Source organism: Phalangium opilio, unplaced genomic scaffold (assembly GCF_054372755.1).
Source record: "Phalangium opilio isolate 3A_F unplaced genomic scaffold, DU_Popi_V2 ptg000013l_1, whole genome shotgun sequence".
Lineage (NCBI taxonomy): Eukaryota > Metazoa > Arthropoda > Arachnida > Opiliones > Phalangiidae > Phalangium > Phalangium opilio.
In genome coordinates this window covers 1,772,483-1,787,705 of record NW_028324148.1, presented here as the reverse complement: position 1 = coordinate 1,787,705, position 15,223 = coordinate 1,772,483, and the positions used below count along the sequence as shown (strand labels likewise).

At 39.8% G+C, this 15,223-nt stretch overlaps 16 non-coding genes across 16 annotated transcripts; all 16 read right to left on the bottom strand.

Moving 5' to 3' along the window:
- Positions 1–6,670: 6,670 nt before the first annotated feature.
- On the bottom strand, positions 6,671–6,743 carry TRNAV-UAC (transfer RNA valine (anticodon UAC)). Its single transcript has one exon. It is a non-coding gene; the product is annotated as a tRNA-Val (tRNA).
- Positions 6,744–6,944: 201 nt separating this feature from the next.
- Positions 6,945–7,017, bottom strand: TRNAE-UUC (transfer RNA glutamic acid (anticodon UUC)). Its single transcript has one exon. It is a non-coding gene; the product is annotated as a tRNA-Glu (tRNA).
- A 63-nt stretch (positions 7,018–7,080) lies between these two features.
- Positions 7,081–7,153, bottom strand: TRNAV-UAC (transfer RNA valine (anticodon UAC)). The gene has a single exon. It is a non-coding gene; the product is annotated as a tRNA-Val (tRNA).
- A 1,015-nt stretch (positions 7,154–8,168) lies between these two features.
- Positions 8,169–8,241, bottom strand: TRNAV-UAC (transfer RNA valine (anticodon UAC)). The gene has a single exon. It is a non-coding gene; the product is annotated as a tRNA-Val (tRNA).
- A 749-nt stretch (positions 8,242–8,990) lies between these two features.
- Positions 8,991–9,063, bottom strand: TRNAV-CAC (transfer RNA valine (anticodon CAC)). The gene has a single exon. It is a non-coding gene; the product is annotated as a tRNA-Val (tRNA).
- A 63-nt stretch (positions 9,064–9,126) lies between these two features.
- On the bottom strand, positions 9,127–9,199 carry TRNAI-UAU (transfer RNA isoleucine (anticodon UAU)). The gene has a single exon. It is a non-coding gene; the product is annotated as a tRNA-Ile (tRNA).
- A 65-nt stretch (positions 9,200–9,264) lies between these two features.
- TRNAV-CAC (transfer RNA valine (anticodon CAC)) lies at positions 9,265–9,337 on the bottom strand. The gene has a single exon. It is a non-coding gene; the product is annotated as a tRNA-Val (tRNA).
- Positions 9,338–9,675: 338 nt separating this feature from the next.
- TRNAV-UAC (transfer RNA valine (anticodon UAC)) lies at positions 9,676–9,748 on the bottom strand. The gene has a single exon. It is a non-coding gene; the product is annotated as a tRNA-Val (tRNA).
- Positions 9,749–10,087: 339 nt separating this feature from the next.
- TRNAV-CAC (transfer RNA valine (anticodon CAC)) lies at positions 10,088–10,160 on the bottom strand. Its single transcript has one exon. It is a non-coding gene; the product is annotated as a tRNA-Val (tRNA).
- Positions 10,161–10,359: 199 nt separating this feature from the next.
- Positions 10,360–10,432, bottom strand: TRNAV-UAC (transfer RNA valine (anticodon UAC)). Its single transcript has one exon. It is a non-coding gene; the product is annotated as a tRNA-Val (tRNA).
- A 475-nt stretch (positions 10,433–10,907) lies between these two features.
- TRNAV-UAC (transfer RNA valine (anticodon UAC)) lies at positions 10,908–10,980 on the bottom strand. Its single transcript has one exon. It is a non-coding gene; the product is annotated as a tRNA-Val (tRNA).
- A 64-nt stretch (positions 10,981–11,044) lies between these two features.
- Positions 11,045–11,117, bottom strand: TRNAV-UAC (transfer RNA valine (anticodon UAC)). Its single transcript has one exon. It is a non-coding gene; the product is annotated as a tRNA-Val (tRNA).
- Positions 11,118–12,782: 1,665 nt separating this feature from the next.
- TRNAV-CAC (transfer RNA valine (anticodon CAC)) lies at positions 12,783–12,855 on the bottom strand. The gene has a single exon. It is a non-coding gene; the product is annotated as a tRNA-Val (tRNA).
- Positions 12,856–13,055: 200 nt separating this feature from the next.
- On the bottom strand, positions 13,056–13,128 carry TRNAV-UAC (transfer RNA valine (anticodon UAC)). Its single transcript has one exon. It is a non-coding gene; the product is annotated as a tRNA-Val (tRNA).
- Positions 13,129–13,602: 474 nt separating this feature from the next.
- TRNAV-UAC (transfer RNA valine (anticodon UAC)) lies at positions 13,603–13,675 on the bottom strand. The gene has a single exon. It is a non-coding gene; the product is annotated as a tRNA-Val (tRNA).
- Positions 13,676–13,739: 64 nt separating this feature from the next.
- On the bottom strand, positions 13,740–13,812 carry TRNAV-UAC (transfer RNA valine (anticodon UAC)). Its single transcript has one exon. It is a non-coding gene; the product is annotated as a tRNA-Val (tRNA).
- Positions 13,813–15,223: the final 1,411 nt, after the last annotated feature.

Sequence of the window (15,223 nt, the reverse complement as noted above, 5' to 3'; positions counted from 1 at the left end):
CATTTTTTCTTTTAGTTTTTCATTTTTGGCGATTAGCACTTCTTCTCGGTTATTTTTACCTTCATCCACATTAGACAAGATGCTCTGATTTTGCTATAAGGATATTGTTTATAACTATAATTTTTAAGTCAATATGTATAACATTAAGCTTAACTATAAGCTTCAGTGCACTGTTGTCATGCAGGTTCTCTGTGAGTCAAGTAGGTCTAGTATTGAGTGAAACTACACTGCTATAGCCCTAATCTCTGCCATAATTTGACTCAGAAATGGCCTGGCAACACTGGGAGAACGGTATAAACCTCCTTTAGTGGAAACTATGTAGTACAGGTACCTGAATCGTAGCTTCACTTCTGTCTGTGCGCTTTTTTGAGATTTTATTGACTTCTCTCTTAAGCCTTTTTTCCATTTCATCGGAAGTACCTAAAAATGGTACAAATTTTCGTTCCTATAGACCAATTCGGAAATTACATACAGAAAAAACAACCAGTAGGGGCGAGGCCGCCATCGGGGTAAACTGCTCCATGCCACCAAGCACCGCTAGATGGGGTCCCGAGCTCGCACTGCTTTTAGCGGTGCTTCTTGGAATGACGAGTTTACCCCTCGAGTGTTGGCTTATCCTATGGAATTTCCAAATTGGTCTATAGGTAAATTTCACATGAAGAGCATTTCATACAATTTACACAAGGAGGCAAAGCTACATTGCGTACAAGAATCCCAGCTATTTTGTACTCCAGGTAACCGTGCCTCGCCTCCTTGTGTGTATGGTACCATAAGTACAATAATTAAACATAAGTTTGCCAATTAAGCTAGATCCGACAACAACTGAATTTCACGTCATCTGCTTATACTCATAAGCGCGGAAGGCGCCCCCCTAGCAGGAACGCGAGGATTGTGTCCCTCCACGAGTTCCGTTACCGTTAAGGTTAAAACCGTGTTTAGTATGTTGGCTGGCAGCATTGCCAATCAAAAATTTCGAGGTTTGGTGAAAGCCACTATAGCATTATCATGTCGACGCTTTAGCCTCTTAACTAGTAATAACTAGTGAAAATAGGTTCTTGACATCCATTGAGCTTTTTGGCAAGCTTATGTTTAATTATTGTACTTATGATGGTACGAATCCTCCAAGTGTAGACTATATATTATTTTAGAGCAAGCCCCACGAATTTTAAAGTTTAATGCATTTAATTTAAATTGTTCGAAAGATGTGATCGAAAAAATTAGAAATATATTACTTGGGAAATTTCTTAAACTTATCAAACAAATTAATATTGGTTTCTATTTTAGAACTATTAGAAACTTTAACTCACCAATACTGACTACTTTTCCTGGTGATGATTCCTTGCCTTCTTCCCAATAGACATCAACTTCCATACCAATAAATTCCGTATAAACGGTAGCCACTGCAATTCGAGTGGCTACGTCCACATCCTTTAATTGCCTGACCGAGTAATGGTCCCAGCAATTCTCTTGTGTAATCCACTTAACGAGCACATGCAGCCCACCGACATCTGGTTTAGGCATTTTTAACTTTCTCTTACTTTACCGCACGAAAATTAAACCTAAAAATATATTTCACGATTTGCCCTAACCCTAATTCACGCTTAGCACTGCCGCTTGTCCGCTTGAACTTTTTCTATATGGCTCCCTTAATTCTTGGAAAATTTTATCTTAGGAATGAAGGAATCTGTGGGACGGTTTATTCTTTTCATTCCGTGTTTTTGGAGAAAAAGGGGGCAGGGCCGGGACTCCCACTTTCTTTACAAAGGGCTAGGGGATAAAATGGACAGTCAAAGATCTTAACCGATTTGCCCTGGGGTTAGAAGTCGCTTGTACTTGAGTTCATTGCTCCATTTTCAAGGGGAAGGACATTTCAATAGAATTCATTCATTCATTCAAATTTTCTAAAACCCGACACTTGGCGACTGTCCCAGCCCTCGGAACACCTTGACTTCGGACTTTTTCTTAGGCACTGGCGCTTTTGATTTTATAATGTCAGATAGAGAGTTCGGTTCCACAAACCTTATCTCTTCACCAATTCACCTGTCACACAGATGTTTCTAGTGCATTCTAGTGTAGTATATGTAGAAGTATTATGTTGACACCAACCAATCCACTCGGTAAAGTTCCAATATAACCTACTCCTGTCTTTTCATTTCAAAAACGTTTTTATTAGTAGTCGAGTTCAATATTTTTAAATCAGGGATTTTCTAATTATGTCAAAGAGAAATTATAAGGCATATATCTGGTCCGAAAACGCCTCGATTCCCAAAAGAACCCTTGCGCGACGTAGGAAAAAAATTAAAGAAAATACTAGAAATATCAATGACAGAAGCACTAATTGTGTCAGGACTTCATCCGAATCTTCTGGGTGTGAATTGGAAGAAACTATAACAAATATTTCTGAATATGAAAATTTACCATCATCGGACGAAGAAAAAAGGTTTTAAAACTCTTTCTTATCAATTTATATCATAAGTAAGCTTATTTGGAATAAAATATTTCAAGTAACCTTATTTACTTAACGCTCAAGCAATTAGAAATCTTAGCATTTAGCATGCATAATTTTTATTTAGAACCCCCGAGGCTACACCTCATTGCTGTGCTTCCGAATCATCATCGTGTTCTTCTTCTGATGAAGAAGCGGTTAACTATGAGGAAACTCAATATTATGAGGAGAAATTTACAGATGATTTGGTATGTTTTATTGCAATCCCCCATAGAATTGAAATAGAATAATGACGTGCTGCATGATTACAAACTACGCGGTCTATTTTTAACTAATATTAGAGCTGCGGCTAGCAGCCTTCAGATAGAGACCAATAGATCAATCCATTTTTCCCATAGGGGATCGAAGCGCGCATATAAGGGCGTGATCGAGCCCCAACGTTAGGTGTTTGCCTTCGCTCCAAGAATCACCGCTAGAAGCAATGCTAGTTGGCTAGGCTCCATCGTGTAGTGAGCTACGCCTCCATCTAGCGGTGATTCTTAGCGCGAGGCCAAACAGCTAAGGTGGAAGACTCGCCCCTGTGCGCTGGTGTTTCTGTAAGCAATTAATGGATTGGTTTATTCTCTTAAAATATGTTACAGGACAAACCATTATTCGAAAACTCTAACCTAACTGCCAAGGAGAGCTTACTCCTTGTTATGAGTCACGTGCTAAGATTTCACACTTCAAATGAAGCAACTGAGAGCCTTTTAGAGTTACTCTTTTGGCATTTGCCTAAGAACAATTTTTTTCCAATCACGAAATATCAGTTTTTCAAACATTTTACTGGTGCGCAAGGTTTAGTGACTCAACATTTTTACTGTCAAAGTGAAGAGTGTTGTAACTACCTTGGATCACTGGCTGACGGGGAAAGCGATCTCAGCTGCACAATTTGCAACTGTGTTTGGCAAAAAGATGATATGATTAAAAGGGGAAACTACTTCCTGGTATTTAATTTCGAAGAGCAAATAAAAAACTTGTTGGAACTACTGAGCCCAGAACTGACCATTAAAAATTGGTCATTTGATGTGTCAGATATATCCGAATCGAGATGTTACAAAAACAAAAAACGATCAAAACACGACATTACGATCACCTGGAATACTGATGGCGTTCCGGTTTTTGGATCATCCAGCTTCAATATTTGGCCGCTCCAGTTTACAATTAATGAACTACCTTATCATATTAGATCAAGAAATACTCTCATTGCGAGCTTATGGTTTGGTGTTAAAAAACCTAACATGAACACGTTTTTGTTGCCTTTCGTTAAAATCATGAATAAATTATCTGAAGATGGAATCACTTGGCAAAATGCCAACAAGGAAACCATAACTACTAGAGTTTTCCCTGGTCCTTGCACCGTGGATTCTGTTGCTAGGTGCATGGTAATGAATATGTCTCAATTTAATGGAGAATTTGGGTGCCCTTGGTGCTTAAATCCAGGTGAAGTTATAAATAGGGGACAGGGACACTGTAGAGTATATGGAACTGGAAATTTTCAAAGTAGATCTCATGAAGGAATACTTCAAGATGCTAGAATTGCTACTGAAACCGGATTTATTTCAAATGGAATAAAGGGCCCTTCAGTGCTATTTCAACTTAACTATTTCAATACTTTTGAAGACATTGTAGTTGATTACATGCATTGCCTTGACTTGGGTGTAGTACGTGTGACAACTAGCCTTTGGCTTGACTCGAAGAACAGCAACGAGGTGTACTACTTGGGTAGAAAAATAAAGGAAATTGATAGACAGTTACTCGCGATTAAGGTCCCTAGAGAGTTTTCTCGGAAGCCAAGGTCACTCAAACATCGACCGTTTTGGAAAGCATCTGAGTGGCAGTCTTGGGCGCTCTTTTAATCTCCCATAATTATGGAGGCGTTTTTGCCTAGACAATATTATCAAAATTGGATATTGCTAGTTAAGATTTTCCACGAACTTCTTGCGAAAACTGTTGCAATAGATAAATTATTTCAAATACAAGAAATAGTTTTGGATTTTCTAACCAACTATGAAAACCTGTATGGCAAAGAAAATATGACGTTCAACGTACACCAAATATCTCATTTGGTTGAATGCGTGTCAAACTGGGGATCTTTATGGAATTATTCGGCCTTTCCTTTTGAGAATAATAACGGACGGATCCTTCGACTCTTTAATGGTACAAAATTTGTTCAATTGCAAATCGCACAGAAATACCTTTTATTACAAAATATCCCTTCTCTAGTTATTCATGGTAATGCTTTCAAGGACAACCATCTAATTGAGCGTTATTTTGACAAATTAACAAAGTACTATAGTCTTTTCCCATCTAAATCGAGGATTAATGGCAAAAATAAACATATAACATTTGGAATTATAGCTTCCAATATTTTCGCCGACAATGATGATTTAAGAATTTTGAATGAAAATAACATGACTTTGTCAGACATAACTATCTACAGAAAGGTTTCTATAAAAGGGGTTAGTTTTGTTTCAAAATCTCGGAGCAAAAAAGCAGACGATTCTCATTTTTGTGTTGATGAAAATGGAATAGATAGTTTTTACAAAATTCGCTTAATAATATCCAACGTCAACGGCTCAAATTTCCTAATAGTCCAAAAACTTAAAGTATTACGATACGCTGTTAACTTTACGAGGAGAAGGACCATTTTCGGTGGTTTTTGTGAAGTTAAAGAAACCCGAAACATTTCCTTACTTTCACTTCATAATTTAAAGATGCGAAAGTGCATTTACATTGCTAGTCATAATAATGTAAAATTGTTAGCAGTTAATCCAATTATTGAAGGTAATTAGAGGTTTATAATTAGTTCTTAATTTGCCAATTTAATATATGGAATGCAGCTATTGTGGTTGAATTATGCTAGCTGCATGGCCTCTTTGATAGTTTTAAATGTTTTAGGAATAATTAATACTTAAAAAAATAAAATATATTTATTGATATTTCGTATTTTTTTCTTGTCGCTTAAGAGACGCAATGAGGTTTTCATACTAAAGGTTTAAAACTCTGCATGCTAGTACAAGAGTTTTGCAATGTTAGGTGTGAAGATATATCTCCACTGAAAATTACTTAGCATTCCTAAAGATTAACACCGAATGATATCTATAGAAAAAGTAAATCATAAATTCTTTAAGAATTCTATAGAGTTATAGAGAATAATTTCTGAAGAAAAGTATTATAGTAAATTCTGTAGGATTCCGAAAGAGTTTGTACAGAATTATTTCTTAATAAAACTATTATAGTAAATTCTTTAGGATTCCGAAAGAGTTTTTACAGAATTATTTCTGAAGAAAACTATTATAGTAAATTCTTTAGGATTCCGAAAGAGTTTTTACAGAATTATTTCCGAAGAAAACTATCATAGTAATTTCTTTAGGATTCCGAAAGAGTTTTTACAGAATTATTTCTGAAGAAAAATTCAAGTTCTAAATTATTAAGGATTCCTAAAGAAGCGTAGAGAAATAATTCTGAAGAAAAATCTATATCATTTATTCTTTGGGATTTCTAGAGGATTTACTCGGTAGTGAATCCTCAAGACAATAATATAAAGAGCTCTTAAGAATTTGCAAACGGGATTATTGGGGAAAATTCCCAAAAACGATGTTCCCAAGAGCACGTTAAAGACCCATAGATATTTCCTAAGAAACAAAAAGAAAGATTTTGTAAGGGTTCCGCGTGTAAAGCGGACGTGATAACCACTACACCATATATACGTAGTAATACTGAGTTTTCCGAGAGATCTAGCTAATTTTTATGCCCAATCACGATGGACAAAACATGAATCTACCAGGGCTCGAACATGGGACCTTCCGCGTGTAAAGCGGACGTGATAACCACTACACCATAGATACGTAGTAATACTGAGTTTTCCAAGAGACCTAGCTTTTTTATGTCCTATCACGATGGTCAAAATAGGTATCTACCAGGGCTCGTACCTGGGACCTTCCGCGTGTAAAGCGGACGTGATAACCACTACACCATAAATACGTAGTAATGCTGAGTTTTCCAAGAGACCTAGCTTTTTTATGCCCAATCACGATGGACAAAATATGTATCTACCAGGGCTCGAACCTGGGACCTTCCGCGTGTAAAGCGGACGTGATAACCGATACACCATAGATACGTAGTAATTTAGTTCTCCAAGAGACCTAGCTTTTTTTATGTCCTATCACGATGGTCAAAATATGTATCTACCAGGGCTCGAACCTGGGACCTTCCGCGAGTAAAGCGGACGTGATAACCACTACACCATAGATACGTCGTAATGGTGAGTTTTCCAAGAGACCTAGCTTTTTTATGCCCAATCACGATGGACAAAATATGTATCTAACAGGGCTCGAACCTGGGACCTTGCACGTGTTAGGCGGACGTGATAACCACTACACCATATATCCGTAATAATACTGAGTTTTCCAAGAGATCTAGCTAATTTTTATGCCCAATCACGATGGACAAAACATGTATCTACCAGGGCTCGAACATGGGACCTTCCGCGTGAAAAGCGGACGTGATAACCATTACACCATAGATACGTAGTAATACTGAGTTTTCCAAGAGACCTCGCTTTTTTATGTCCTATCACGATGGTCAAAATATGAATCTACCAGGGCTCGAACCTGGGACCTTCCGCGTGTAAAGCGGACGTGATAACCACTACACCATAGATACGTAGTAATACTGAGTTTTCCAAGAGACCTAGCTTTTTTATGTCCTATCACGATGGTCAAAATAGGTATCTACCAGGGCTCGTACCTGGGACCTTCCGCGTGTAAAGCGGACGTGATAACCACTACACCATAAATACGTAGTAATGCTGAGTTTTCCAAGAGACCTAGATTTTTATGCCCAATCACGATGGACAAAATATGTATCTACCAGGGCTCGAACCTGGGACCTTCCGCGTGTAAAGCGGACGTGATAACCGATACACCATAGATACGTAGTAATTTAGTTCTCCAAGAGACCTAGCTTTTTTTATGTCCTATCACGATGGTCAAAATATGTATCTACCAGGGCTCGAACCTGGGACTTTCCGCGAGTAAAGCGGACGTGATAACCACTACACCATAGATACGTCGTAATGCTGAGTTTTCCAAGAGACCTAGCTTTTTTATGCCCAATCACGATGGACAAAATATGTATCTAACAGGGCTCGAACCTGGGACCTTGCACGTGTTAGGCGGACGTGATAACCACTACACCATATATCCGTAATAATACTGAGTTTTCCAAGAGATCTAGCTAATTTTTATGCCCAATCACGATGGACAAAACATGTAACTACCAGGGCTCGAACATGGGACCTTCCGCGTGTAAAGCGGACGTGATAACCATTACACCATAGATACGTAGTAATACTGAGTTTTCCAAGAGACCTCGCTTTTTTATGTCCTATCACGATGGTCAAAATATGAATCTACCAGGGCTCGAACCTGGGACCTTCCGCGTGTAAAGCGGACGTGATAACCACTACAACATAGGTACGTAGTAATGCTGAAATTTCCAAGAGACCTAGCTTTTTTATGCCCAATCACGATGGACAAAATATGTGTCTACCAGGGCTCGAACCTGGGACCTTCCCCGTGTAAAGCGGACGTGATAACCACTACACCATAGATACGTAGTAATACTGAGTTTTCCAAGAGACCTAGCTTTTTTATGTCCTATCACGATGGTCAAAATATGCATCTACCAGGGCTCGAACCTGGGACCTTCCGCGTGTAAAGCGGACGTGATAACCACTACACCATAGATACGCAGTAGCGCTGAGTTTTCCAAGAGACCTAGCTTTTTTATGCCCAATCACGATGGACAAAATATGTATCTACCAGGGCCCGAACCTGGGACCTTCCGCGTGTAAAGCGGACGTGATAACCACTACACCATATATATGTAGTTATACTGAGTTTTCCGAGAGATCTAGCTAATTTTTATGCCCAATCACGATGGACAAAACATGTATCTACCAGGGCTCGAACATGGGACCTTCCGCGTGTAAAGCGGACGTGATAACCACTACACCCTAGATACGTTGTAATACTGAGTTTTCCAAGAGACCTAGCTTTTTTATGTCCTATCACGATGGTCAAAATATGCATCTACCAGGCCTCGAACCTGGGACCTTGCGCGTGTAAAGCGGACGTGATAACCACTACACCATAGATGCGTAGTAGCGCTGAGTTTTCCAAGAGACCTAGCTTTTTTATGCCCAATCACGATGGACAAAATACGTATCTACCAGGGCTCAAACCTGGGACCTTCCGCGTGTTAGGCGGACGTGATAACCACTACACCAAAAATACGTAGTAATACTGAGATTTCCGAGAGATCTAGCTTATTTTTATGCCCAATCACGATGGCCAAAACATGTATCTACCAGGGCTCGAATCTGGGACCTTCCGCGTGTAAAGCGGACGTGATAACCACTACACTATAGCTACGTAGTAATATTGAGTTTTCCAAGAGACCTAGCTTTTTTTAATGTCCTATATCTATGGTCAAAATGTGTATCTACCAGGGCTCGAACCTGGGACCTTCCGCGTGTGAAGCGGACGTGATAACCATTACAACATAGATACGTAGTAATGCTTAAATTTCCAAGAGACCTAGCTTTTTTATGCCCAATCACGATGGACAAAATATGTATCTACCAGGGCTTGAACATGGGACCTTCCGCGTATAAAGCGGACGTGATAACCACTACACCATAGATACGTAGTAATACTGAGTTTTCCAAGAGACCTAGCTTTTTTTAATGTCCTATATCGATGGTCAAAATGCGTATCTACCAGGGCTCGATCCTGGGACCTTCCGCGTGTGAAGCGGACGTGATAACCACTACACCATAGATACGTAGTAATGCTGAGTTTTACAAGAGCCCTAGTTTTTTTATGCCCAATCACGATGGACAAAATATGTATCTACCAGGGCCCGAACCTGGGACCTTCCGCGTGTAAAGCGGACGTGATAACCACTACACCATATATATGTAGTTATACTGAGTTTTCCGAGAGATCTAGCTAATTTTTATGCCCAATCACGATGGACAAAACATGTATGTACCAGGGCTCGAACATGGGACCTTCCGCGTGTAAAGCGGACGTGATAACCACTACACCCTAGATACGTTGTAATACTGAGTTTTCCAAGAGACCTAGCTTTTTTTATGTCCTATCACGATGGTCAAAATATGCATCTACCAGGGCTCGAACCTGGGACCTTGCGCGTGTAAAGCGGACGTGATAACCACTACACCATAGATGCGTAGTAGCGCTGAGTTTTCCAAGAGACCTAGCTTTTTTATGCCCAATCACGATGGACAAAATACGTATCTACCAGGGCTCAAACCTGGGACCTTTCGCGTGTTAGGCGGACGTGATAACCACTACACTAAAAATACGTAGTAATACTGAGATTTCCGAGAGATCTAGCTTATTTTTATGCCCAATCACGATGGCCAAAACATGTATCTACCAGGGCTCGAATCTGGGACCTTCCGCGTGTAAAGCGGACGTGATAACCACTTCACTATAGCTACGTAGTAATATTGAGTTTTCCAAGAGACCTAGCTTTATTTAATGTCCTATATCTATGGTCAAAATGTGTATCTACCAGGGCTCGAACCTGGGACCTTCCGCGTGTGAAGCGAACGTGATAACCACTACAACATAGATACGTAGTAATGCTTAAATTTCCAAGAGACCTAGCTTTTTTATGCCCAATCACGATGGACAAAATATGTATCTACCAGGGCTCGAACATGGGACCTTCCGCGTGTAAAGCGGACGTGATAACCACTACACCATTGATACGAAGTAATACTGAGTTTTCCAAGAGACCTAGTTTTTTTATGTCCTATCACGATGGTCAAAATATGTATCTACCTGGGCTCGAACCTGGGACCTTCCGCGTGTAAAGCGGACGTGATAACCACTACACCATAGATACGTAGTAATACTGTGTTTTCCAAGAGACCTAGCTTTTTTTATGTCCTATCACGATGGTCAAAATATGTATCTACCAGGGCTCGAACCTGGGACCTTCCGCGATTAAAGCGGACGTGATAACCACTACACCATAGATACGTCGTAATGCTGAGTTTTCCAAGAGACCTAGCTTTTTTATGCCCAATCACGATGGACAAAATATGTATCTAACAGGGCTCGAACCTGGGACCTTGCACGTGTTAGGCGGACGTGATAACCACTACACCATATATCCGTAATAATACTGAGTTTTCCGAGAGATCTAGCTAATTTTTATGCCCAATCACGATGGACAAAACATGTATCTACCAGGGCTCGAACATGGGACCTTCCACGTGTAAAGCGGACGTGATAACCACTACACCCGACATACGTACTCATACTGAGTTTTCCAAGAGACCTAGCTTTTTTTATGTCCTATCACGTTGGTCAAAATATGTATCTACCAGGGCTCGAACCTGGGACCTTCCGCGTGTAAAGCGGACGTGATAACCACTACACCATAGATACGTAGTAATACTGTGTTTTCCAAGAGACCTAGCTTTTTTTATGTCCTATCACGATGGTCAAAATATGTATCTACCTGGGCTCGAACCTGGGACCTTCCGCGTGTAAAGCGGACGTGATAACCACTACACCATAGATACGTAGTAATACTGAGTTTTCCAAGAGACGTAGCTTTTTAATGCCCAATCACAATGGACAAAATATGTATCTACCAGGGCTCGAACCAGGGACCTTCCGCGTGTTAGGCGGACGTGATAACCACTAGACCACAGATACGTAGTAATACTGAGTTTTCCGAGAGATCTAGCTTATTTTTATTCCCAATCACGATGGACAAAACATGTATCTACCAGGGCTGAAACCTGGGACCTTCCGCGTGTTAGGCGGACGTGATAACCACTACACCACAGATACGTAGTAATACTGAGTTTTCCGAGAGATCTAGCTTATTTTTATGCCTAATCACGATGGTCAAAACATGTATCTTATGGGCGTCGAACCTTATACCTTCCGCGTGTAAGCCGGACCTGATAACCACTATCCCATAGACACTTATAGTCTGTCAAACGAAAGAAGAGCCCTGAGAAATTTGTTCAAATTGGTGTCGCCACCATCGACCCCATAGTACTTTATCAACTTGTTTTGTTTTGTCAATAGTCGTCTGTAATATAGTCTGCTATAAACAGATAGGCTTAATCGCAATAGAACCAATAAATTTTGCAATATATATTTAATATGTTTATGTTTCATGGTTTTTACGATCATCGAGTATTAAAGAATATAAAACAAAATTAACGACAAGACACCAGTTTTATCTTTGTTGAACTAGCTTTGCAATATATTTTAATGACATAAGTTAAAGTACTTGTCCATAAGTCTAAGTAGTTCAGCATCAAAGCGTCTTCAGTCCACGTCTTCATCAGTCTTCGCTGTCTTCTTGCATATTAATTTCAAGAGGTTCAATTGTGGTTTCGATGATGGAATCTTTTTCCCAATACTCATGCATTATATTCTCGACGTGAACTTTATGAAATAATAAAGCGTCACAAGTCCAGAACCCTGAAGTACGAAATTGACGAAGTTGCTAAAAGTAGAGGTCACACTGTAGTGAGGATTCCACCGTACCATTGCCAGTTTAACCCGATTGAACTAATATGGGCACAAGTGAAGAACGACGTTGCGAAGCAGAATTCTGGTTTCAAACTCTCGACGGTCAAAGATGCAACATTGAGGGCCATTGAACGTGTGACACCAGAGAATTGGCGTAAGGCAATAGAGCACGTCGAGAATATAATGCATGAGTATTGGGAAAAAGATCCCATCATCGAAACCACAATTGAACCTCTTAAAATTAATATGCAAGAAGACAGCGAAGACTCTGATGAAAACGTGGACTGAAGACGCTTTGATGCTGAACTACTTATAGACAAGTACTTTAATTTATGTCATTAAAAAATATTGCAATGCTAGATAAACAAGGGTAAAACTGGTGTCTTGTCGTTAATTTTGTTTTTTATTCTTTAATACTCGATGATCGTAAATAATCATGAAACATAAACATATTAAATATATATAGCAAAATTTATTGGTTCTATTGCGATTAAGCCTATCTGTTTATAGCAGACTATATTACAGACGACTATTGACAAAACAAAACAAGTTGATAAAGTACTATGGGGTCGATGGTGGCGACACCAATTTGGACAAATTTCTCAGGGCTCTTCTTTCGTTTGACAGACTATAGTAATATTGCGTTTTCCAAGAGACCTAGCTTTTTTTAATGTCCTATATCGATGGTCAAAATGCGTATCTACAAGGGCTCGAACCTGGGACCTTCCGCCTGTGAAGCGGACGTGATAACCACTACACCATAGATACGTAGTAATGCTGAGTTTTCCAAGAAACCTAGTTTTTTTATGCCCAATCACGATGGACAAAATATGTATCTACCAGGGCCCGAACCTGGGACCTTCCACGTGTAAAGCGGACGTGATAACCACTACACAATAAATACGTACTAATACTGAGTTTTCCAAGAGACCTAGCTTTTTTTATGTCCTATCACGTTGGTCAAAATATGTATCTACCAGGGCTCGAACCTGGGACCTTCCGCGTGTAAAGCGGACGTGATAACCACTACACCATAGATACGTAGTAATACTGTGTTTTCCAAGAGACCTAGCTTTTTTTATGTCCTATCACGATGGTCAAAATATGTATCTACCAGGGCTCGAACCTGGGACCTTCCGCGATTAAAGCGGACGTGATAACCACTACACCATAGATACGTCGTAATGCTGAGTTTTCCAAGAGACCTAGCTTTTTTATGCCCAATCACGATGGACAAAATATGTATCTAACAGGGCTCGAACCTGGGACCTTGCACGTGTTAGGCGGACGTGATAACCACTACACCATATATCCGTAATAATACTGAGTTTTCCGAGAGATCTAGCTAATTTTTATGCCCAATCACGATGGACAAAACATGTATCTACCAGGGCTCGAACATGGGACCTTCCACGTGTAAAGCGGACGTGATAACCACTACACCCGACATACGTACTAATACTGAGTTTTCCAAGAGACCTAGCTTTTTTATGTCCTATCACGTTGGTCAAAATATGTATCTACCAGGGCTCGAACCTGGGACCTTCCGCGTGTAAAGCGGACGTGATAACCACTACACCATAGATACGTAGTAATACTGTGTTTTCCAAGAGACCTAGCTTTTTTTATGTCCTATCACGATGGTCAAAATATGTATCTACCTGGGCTCGAACCTGGGACCTTCCGCGTGTAAAGCGGACGTGATAACCACTACACCATAGATACGTAGTAATACTGAGTTTTCCAAGAGACGTAGCTTTTTAATGCCCAATCACAATGGACAAAATATGTATCTACCAGGGCTCGAACCAGGGACCTTCCGCGTGTTAGGCGGACGTGATAACCACTAGACCACAGATACGTAGTAATACTGAGTTTTCCGAGAGATCTAGCTTATTTTTATTCCCAATCACGATGGACAAAACATGTATCTACCAGGGCTGAAACCTGGGACCTTCCGCGTGTTAGGCGGACGTGATAACCACTACACCACAGATACGTAGTAATACTGAGTTTTCCGAGAGATCTAGCTTATTTTTATGCCTAATCACGATGGTCAAAACATGTATCTTATGGGCGTCGAACCTTATACCTTCCGCGTGTAAGCCGGACCTGATAACCACTATCCCATAGACACTTATAGTCTGTCAAACGAAAGAAGAGCCCTGAGAAATTTGTTCAAATTGGTGTCGCCACCATCGACCCCATAGTACTTTATCAACTTGTTTTGTTTTGTCAATAGTCGTCTGTAATATAGTCTGCTATAAACAGATAGGCTTAATCGCAATAGAACCAATAAATTTTGCAATATATATTTAATATGTTTATGTTTCATGGTTTTTACGATCATCGAGTATTAAAGAATATAAAACAAAATTAACGACAAGACACCAGTTTTATCTTTGTTGAACTAGCTTTGCAATATATTTTAATGACATAAGTTAAAGTACTTGTCCATAAGTCTAAGTAGTTCAGCATCAAAGCGTCTTCAGTCCACGTCTTCATCAGTCTTCGCTGTCTTCTTGCATATTAATTTCAAGAGGTTCAATTGTGGTTTCGATGATGGAATCTTTTTCCCAATACTCATGCATTATATTCTCGACGTGAACTTTATGAAATAATAAAGCGTCACAAGTCCAGAACCCTGAAGTACGAAATTGACGAAGTTGCTAAAAGTAGAGGTCACACTGTAGTGAGGATTCCACCGTACCATTGCCAGTTTAACCCGATTGAACTAATATGGGCACAAGTGAAGAACGACGTTGCGAAGCAGAATTCTGGTTTCAAACTCTCGACGGTCAAAGATGCAACATTGAGGGCCATTGAACGTGTGACACCAGAGAATTGGCGTAAGGCAATAGAGCACGTCGAGAATATAATGCATGAGTATTGGGAAAAAGATCCCATCATCGAAACCACAATTGAACCTCTTAAAATTAATATGCAAGAAGACAGCGAAGACTCTGATGAAAACGTGGACTGAAGACGCTTTGATGCTGAACTACTTATAGACAAGTACTTTAATTTATGTCATTAAAAAATATTGCAATGCTAGATAAACAAGGGTAAAACTGGTGTCTTGTCGTTAATTTTGTTTTTTATTCTTTAATACTCGATGATCGTAAATAATCATGAA